Below are 8,547 nucleotides of genomic sequence, written 5' to 3' on the forward strand. Positions count from 1 at the left end.
AGCAAGGATATTACAGCTATAGGCTCAAGAGGCTTTCCTGAACCTGTGTCGAGGGCTGGAGATAAATGACATCTCTGAACAGCCAATCAAGAGAGATCCATCTCACAGACCGCTGACGCTGATTCAATAGGTCGAATCAGCAAAAAAAAAAACACTTGTGGCACACTTGCACACATGCACTGTATATATCTAAAATCAGAAAAGCACAAGTTGTTTAACTGCTGTCATGATAAGACACATGGGGGCTTGATGTGTAGAAATTTGGGACATTAATTGTATCTTGATTCAACATGATTCACTGATTCCAATTGAGCTTTTCTGTAGAATCTGAATAGACAAAATACTTCTTACTCCACTTTCTCCCGGGCATCAGTTACTCCTCATACTAAAGCGGTGGGAGGATGCCTCCTCAGAGCTATACTGAAAACTATTGGTGAGATGCGAGAAAACAACTAACACACCTCTTTTCTGCAAGTAAAATTATCAAAGCCTGACTGAAATGGAGTTCTGACTCTTTTTAAACAAGAGACTATTTGTTTCCCTCAAAATGTTTTGCAGCAGAGGTTAAAGCGGAGCATACACTTGAAGACAAAGCCAGACTGTAGATAGCATATAAGGTCATGATTGTAAATTCCCCAGGCTGAAAAACACCCACCTTTTTCATCTTTTACTACCAACCAACATGAGTACAAAATTCAGGGTATTTTAAGAAGTGTCACATGTATTATAGTCTTTTAATTGTTCAGTTTTATTGCAGTTCATATATCCAACAAATAAAAAGAGAGGACATGATAAGCTGCTTATAAGTTTGATCGTTCCTTGTAAATACATTTGTAACATTTTCCCCAAAATAAATGCACTCTTGATCAAAATGGGGACAGAGGCGATGACAGAACTAAAGAGATAAAAATCAATGAATTAATTTTACAGTGTATTTTTGACATACACTGCATGGAAAACCTTAACTGATTACTCAAACTACAGCATGCACTTCAGCGTTTTGGCATTAAGAGTCTGAACCTCACTGACACTGAAGTGTTATATGTTGTACAGGTTATTTTTTTTTAAATCCTAACACCTTCTAGTACACAGACAGCTGCACTGTTTAAGTGAGCGGAGGAGACCACCTGATACAGTAGCTTCAACATTCAGCGGTAAATGTTTGACCTGTGTGATCATGTTACAGGTCTTGAACTTATAAAAACCCAGAGAGCAAACTCAGAGTTGAGGATGCACTAAACACAGGCAATATGTTTTCCATCTCAGCATGCTGCTGACAGTATGCACTTGTTCAACACGCACACAAATGCACACGTTACTCATTTAAATGTTCCCCCTGTGCTGTGGGCTGCAGGCCTATTTAGAAAACAAATAATCTGTCTGAACTAAAGGTCTGTTATTTCAGATCTCATTATGCCCTGCCCTGGAGGAACCCGCTTGATATCTTTGCAGAGCTCGACATTGTGTGTGTTTCTTCTGACCATCAACATAGTTACAACTCTGAGGCTCTCTATACCGCAGCTGTATCTGTGGAGCCGTGTACGAAACCATAATTAGACATGCTTTCCAAAGTCAATCCTATTTCAAAGAGCTCCTGGGGGAGATATTACGCTATCCATAAACCCATGGCCCCTGCCTCAGAGTCACTCCTAATTACATTCCAAATTCAATCAAGTGGAAACAAATAGCAGCACCACTGAAGAAACTGGTGCAGGGGTGACTTTTTCTGCACTGTGTGAAAAAAAAGAGAGAGGAAATGACATTCATTGACACCAGATTTTTTTGACCCTGTGCTTGGAATGCGTCCTGCTTTAGGGCAGACGAGCGATGAGAACACGCGTTGATTGAAATTCACCTGTTGAATGTTTAAAGAGATGAGGAAATGGTGACACAAAATGTCTGTGAACAGAGTGAGCAAGAAGTAAAGAGAAAAAAAAGGAAAAGCGGTGATGGATGTTTATAAAGTGTTAACCTTGAATTAGAACAGCGGCGAGCCAGAGAAAGATGGATAGAGAGATGGAGGGAGGGAGATAGAGCTGCGGGGCTGGAGAGACGGGGACTGGGGTTCAGACTGAAAATGTCAGATGAGTCAGAGGCATTCTGGGAGGACGCTCCTGTTTAATATGGCTCCACAGTCTGCCATGGAGGCTGGAAATTTACAATGACACCATCGTGGTAATAACAAGCACCTGCAGCCACGTTCTGAAGGAGCTGTCTGCTCTCCGAATGAGCGGGCAGTGACATTGATTAACCCTGACCGCCTGTAACAGAAGATAACTGATGGGCTTGACAGTGCACAGGGTTGCCACAGTGATTTAACTATAAAATCCTTTGCACATCTTTCAAACACATCTGTGTTGTCCAGATATGGTCACTTATTTACGCTCTTGTTCCCACATTCCTCATAGTCCTCCATCTGGTACAACACAAAACATGTATCCACCATATTAGCGTCCTCATTGTTGGAATTAGGAGTCTGTGAAGGTTGTCTCCTACATAGCGGTCTCTCGCTCGTTTAACAATGGACAAAGTATTCCATAATCAGCTGACATGCACTTTGTTATTGTAATCCACCTTATTTGTTTGACACTTGTACTAACTTCTTCACACTAGACTGTTAGAATAATGTATGTTTTAGTGATCCCGGACATTCAATCAGACTTGCAGAAATATCAATCGGCCATTCAAATCGCACCATAAGCATCAAATGACTAAATAACGGTTCTTATTGATGTAAATACAAGCCTGATTGTTTTTCTATATATGTACAAATCACAATGTAATAACATAAATATTTAATATTTAATCACAAAACTGCTGGTTGGAGGCGGTGGGTGGTGGTTAAGACCCGGCTCCCGGCGCCATTGGTGCCATCTAGAAAATATTAGAACGAGCCAAGTCGAGCCTGAGGAGTTTGTGTATGTGTGTGATCAGATAAATCAGATTATCAGAGTATCTGTGTCGTCTGCTAATAAGTTGATGAATGAAGATCCCTGAGAAAGTAAACCAAAGTGTGTAAAGATGCACTGTAAATCTTCTTCATGATCCCAGCTGGCTTGTAACACTAGAGCTGTTTATTTCAGTCTGTGCGTGTATGTGTGTACGCGTGTTGACGACAGACTGACGGGGCGGTTGGAGCGGAGGTAAGATGAGGAGAATGGAAAGTGTTTTGTGATGGAGATGCTAGAGGATGAGGGGGTCTAAATAAAGTCACTGCTGATCTCACAGGTGCCCCCCCCCCCCCCCCCCCTGCCCTCCCCCCCCCATCCAGCTGTGACGGTGGTAAATAGACACGGGATTTGCTGTGGCAACATGTGATAGCGGCACGGTTCCTGAACACAGCTCAGAGCCTCCCTGTTGCTCTGACATCAAACAAACGTATTTCTGCATGGACAGGAAAAATAACAACACAGTGGAGGTATTGTGCCTCACAATGGGCTGATATCGTATTTAGAGCTGAATGAATGCATTGACTTGCTCCCTTTCTTCAGTGATAGTGAGTCAAGTGAGAAAAACAGCACACACACAGATGGGAGGTGGTGGAGGGGCTGCTGCAGACGATAGTCACGACTCCTCTGCCCAGCAAATGAGCATGAGCAACAGGGTGGAGTGTGTGTGTGTGTGTGTGTGTGTGTGTGTGTCCATAGAGCTGCCCCTCCTCTCCTCCTAGACTTCAGTGTGCCAAAGACCTGGTTGCCAAGGTAACCTCTTGTGTTGATGGCTTCACCTCTGTGTTAATCACTGCCGAGAAATAACAGTTAAGCAGACAGCTGTCTTTTTTTGTCTGAATTACTTTGTGTGTGTGTGTGTGTGTGTGTGTGTGTGTGTGTGCGTGTGTGTGTGTGTGTGTGTGTCCTTTTCAAAGAGGGATTCAGCATCTGTTTGACTTCTTCCTTTTCCCTGAATAGCTGCAAAGTTAAAAATCAATAAGACACCAGCAGAGCAGAAGCTCTTAAACCAATGGATTGATTTTCCTCTGTTAGCTGTGTTTCCTTGTGGGTTGCCAAAACACGGTAGCCTACTTTCACGGCTCTACAAAACAAAAATAGCTCCAGGATTATGAGCGATTATGTCTTCATACTACACATGTGCAAGTCATTCAATAAGAGAACAAATTGGGAGCTGATAAACGTATCTTTGTGACAGTCACATCATTTCCCCCTGATCTTGTTTGCTATCCTTCCTCTTGTTGTGTAAGATCCAAAATAATCGAGTGATGGAAAATGAATCCTGCTGCAGATAATCCCTACTTTTTGTGATAATCCGTCTTTCTTCGGATAGATAGTAATTTTTGAATGGGTCAAATAATATGCTAAATAAATACACTTTAGCATGGTTTTCAAACACTGATATGTTTCCCTAGTGTGTCTACAAACCCCCCAATTATAAGAAAAGTCCATCCTCTCCGTCTTTTACGTGCTCCACTTCTTAGAGAATGTGTGCTCAATCAGGCCGATTGGAGATCTTCCCTTTGTGACATCACAAAGGGCAGTAACTCCACCCCCAGGTGGGCGACACTCCCACAGTTTGTTCTGCCCTCTGAGTCTGCTCTGGTTCTTTGGTTTTGAAAAGTATTTTTTTTTTTTTTACAAAATCTCTTTGAGCTCTGGGACATTATGCTGAGAATTTTGCACAACTCTCTGATAATCATTTTATGGAACAATGAATCAATGTATAGTAAAAAATATCCCATTATGAGAAACTTTTATCTTAGTTATTGAATAATGGAGTCCCTGTTATCAGATAACCAAACATGTAGAATAATTAACCCTGAAGCTGATGATCATTTACTTACATGATCCTGGTTTGTCTATGTGTTCTTAAGGTAAAACACTGAGGCTGCCTGTTTGTGTCTCTGTTTAAGTTCAGGATGTTAGCAACAGGTTACCTTTGCATGGAGTCTTGGACCAGCAGACAGTTGGAGGCACACAGTGTCTGAGGAGACGAGGTGTGGGTGGAGTGAGAAATGTTACATCTCTGCACACATGCAGAGCGTTGACATCAACATCTGCTCCATCTGCTGCTCCTGACACGACAACACTGAACGACTGAACAGTGACACAGAGAGAGAGAGGGCCGAACCACAACATGAGCTGGCTGAAACAGGTGAGAAGTCTGCTCAGCTTGACTGCTGAAATCAGACTTATTCTGCGAGGTGGATAAATATGTCGTCAGTGCAGCACAGAATAAAAGCATATTAACTTGTGAGATACTCAATCTGTGTTTTTTTTCTATTTCACTGCACTTTATGAATCTCAGACTTGTCGCACCTGCTTTTTGAAAATATCTCCTGTCCTCTCCCCCTTTGTCTTCACTCAAACCTCCTCTTCTTCAGTCCGAGTAGATACAAAGAGAGAATCACAGACTGAGACATGCGTCCTTGGAGGGACAATATAACACTCAAGTTGCTCTAAAGCCGGCCTCTTGAGTCCAAGTAACTGAAGAAAATGGAGAACAAGAGCTGCTGCAAAAAATAAACTGAGCCGTAGAAATGTATCTTTGAATTAGATCATCCAAAGTGAACTCAGTGTTTATTTTACACTGAAAAGAATGTACACTGAGAGAATGAATGAATACATCCACAGATAGAAATAGTTTTAAAGGAATGTTTTCATGTCAAGAGAAAGAATAAAGAACTGCAGATAAAATAAGATGGAATGAAGGAGGCTTTATGCTTTACTAATTAGCTGCAAGAGTTTAACTTACTCAAACACTTGTAGAGTATTTGACTGTTCAATTGCATTGCTGGGCTCCGTCACCGCTGATTAAGCCAGGCATCAGTCCACAAATAAATCACCTTTAATTAAGCCCAGCCAAAGTGGCAGCAATTCCCATTTGCAGAGAGTGTGACATGTTGGGTTATTATTTCAAAAATGGTTGTTAATGGGTCTTTCTGATTATTTGATTTTTATGGTACTTTCAGAAGTTTATCAAAGTATACCACGTCATTCCTTTTGTAAAAGCTGTCCTCGATGACATAATTGTGGAATTAACATCTATTCATGTATCTAGTTAATGGACCAATCATGGTGTCATCTATAGTTACCTTTAAGCACATCTCCATCTATCCAACAGGTAATGGACCACACTGTGACAAACTTAGATGTCCATATTAGATAGTGACATCAGAGTTGCATGAGTCTGATGTTATTTATATTACTGTGACAGCAGTGTGTTCAAGCAACAGTGATATCACTGATGAATTATTACACTATTTTTAGTCTTAATTGTAATTGTATATATTATCAGAAGCAGTCTCAATGTGTTGTTGGGTGTCCAAATGTCCTCTGGGATATCATAATATATTAATCATCAGGGTTTTTTTTTTTAGTAAGGATCTTAGTATGGCTCTCAAAAATGTATTTGCAGATATCTGACACTTAAAGTTGTGGATACTTGAGACTTCTCTTATGAATATGAACAACTAAAATACATAAATAAATGCTGTCTAGCTAATTTATACAATGTGGGAACTTAAACCTGTATGTATTTAAAGATACATTTAATTTTGTATTGGTGGGACAGTCAGAGTTGTAGACATTTTTTTGATATTTTGGTCTTTATTTAACAAGACATAGAATATGAGTATAGAGAGTGAGGGATGAAATGCACCAAACAGCAGCAGGATCAAGAGATCAGTGAGACGAGCACTACAGCCTTCATACATCAGGCACCTGCAATACAACTAAGCTGTACGAGCCCCCTTAATGTAACGTGTTTTAAAACATCCTGACTTAGTTAAATGCTCCTAACTGAAAAATGTAATAACTATGGTTATACTAAAAACTGGCTAATCAGAGTGGCGTGGTTATATGATGTAGTGGGTACAGTGTGACATCACTATTAGACAAAGTGAATGTGTACAAATGACTAAGGTAGAACTTTTGTTCTTTTTGAAAATGTTATGAATTTCACAACCAGAAATGCTTCTGTCTCACCCAGAAGTGACTACGCTACATTAAAAGTTCTGCAAAAGTTGGACCCTTTAACACAGCTTTCTCTTTTCCATGCACCTTGTCCTGTTAGTGTGTGCCTGAAACGTGCAGCCTGAATCTCTGGACTCCTTTAAATGAAGTCACAAGATCCTCTTTACTGACTGAATGCTTGCATGCATGTGTGTGTATGTGTGCATCAATGAAGTTCTGCTTGTATTCATGTTTTATATTATTCATTTCTATATTGTCTCTCACATATTTGAGTCTCAAAGCACTTTGGCACACGCCTTGGTCGGTTTAAAAATGTTAAAAAGAAAATAAAGAGGATGATCAAAGCCTGGCTGTTTGAGGCTGGTTACACTTGTGACACGAGGAGAACTACATCCAGAAAATTGATCCGAAGTGAAAGGAGCTATTTAAACTGCTGCTTCTCGTTTGCTGTGGGACGTCATGACTTAAAAAAAAACGGAGGTTCCTTTTTGCCATTCTCTTGACGTCCTGTGGTAGTTGCTGCATTTATGTATCTGGGCTCAGGCCTTTCTCCACGGTCGTCTTGTCCTCATCATCAAAGGTTAAATCTGCCGTTATAATCACGGCCGTTAGCTCAGGTTGATGCGGCGGCTGCTGCCTTCTGCTCAGATAAGCCTGTCGCAGACCGGTGGCCTCCTGCCTGTGTTCGATTTGTCACAGCTCTCCCACGTCACACTGTGCCCACACATCCACAGATGGAGACGGAAAGGATGGAGTCAGTGCTGCTTCTGACGGTCTGTGTCACTGTGGAGCCGGACTGTGAGCTCAGAGTTTTTATTAAACTGATGCCTCTTATATTGTCCAACATTTGAAAGAACGCAGAAGCCATATGTACATCCATGTCACTTTATTTAAACTACTTGTTAATGAGATGAGAAGCTGTTATTACAGCTACATGGGATCAATATAATGAGGTCAATGAAGTATTTTGTCTGGTGTTGAGATTGATTCCTTTTTATCGACTGTTCTGTCAGCTACACTGACTTCATTTGTTGTCTTAAGATTTAACATTTAATAACACTTAATTTACATATCTGGATTTACCAATGATAGCCATGAAAGTTTTTCAAGAGAATCATTAATTGGGAGATTTTTTTTTTTTTTTTTACAGGGAACATAGACAAAGATGTTTTAGTTTGTGCTGTGTTATAAGCTACTTTTCATATCTAGGTCATGTTTTTTGAGAGAAATGCTCATTCTAAACTTTATTTTTCATTTATTCATGGAAACTTTCTCCTGTGTATACGGAAATGTACTGTTTTTATGAAGATAGATTTCCCCTTTTAGCCTGTTTAAAAATGTTTTTTTGGTTCAAAAGCATTTTAATCTAATTAATTAATAAAAAAACAAATACCAGCCAGTTACTGTCTCAATTATCTTTAAACTATTCAAAACGTTTAGAATCATCTCCACAACTTTCTGATGAATTTAGATTCTAATGTCATATATTTAAAGTAAATTAATGGAAACCATGAATGATTTAATGAATAAATTAATAAAGGGGCCATGCGAATTAAGGTCTTAGAAAGCATCAAAGTCCAGTCAAGTCTAACTCTGGTTAAACATCAACACAAACGCCAAA

Source organism: Labrus bergylta, chromosome 11, assembly GCF_963930695.1.
Source record: "Labrus bergylta chromosome 11, fLabBer1.1, whole genome shotgun sequence".
In the NCBI taxonomy this organism is placed as follows: domain Eukaryota; kingdom Metazoa; phylum Chordata; class Actinopteri; order Labriformes; family Labridae; genus Labrus; species Labrus bergylta.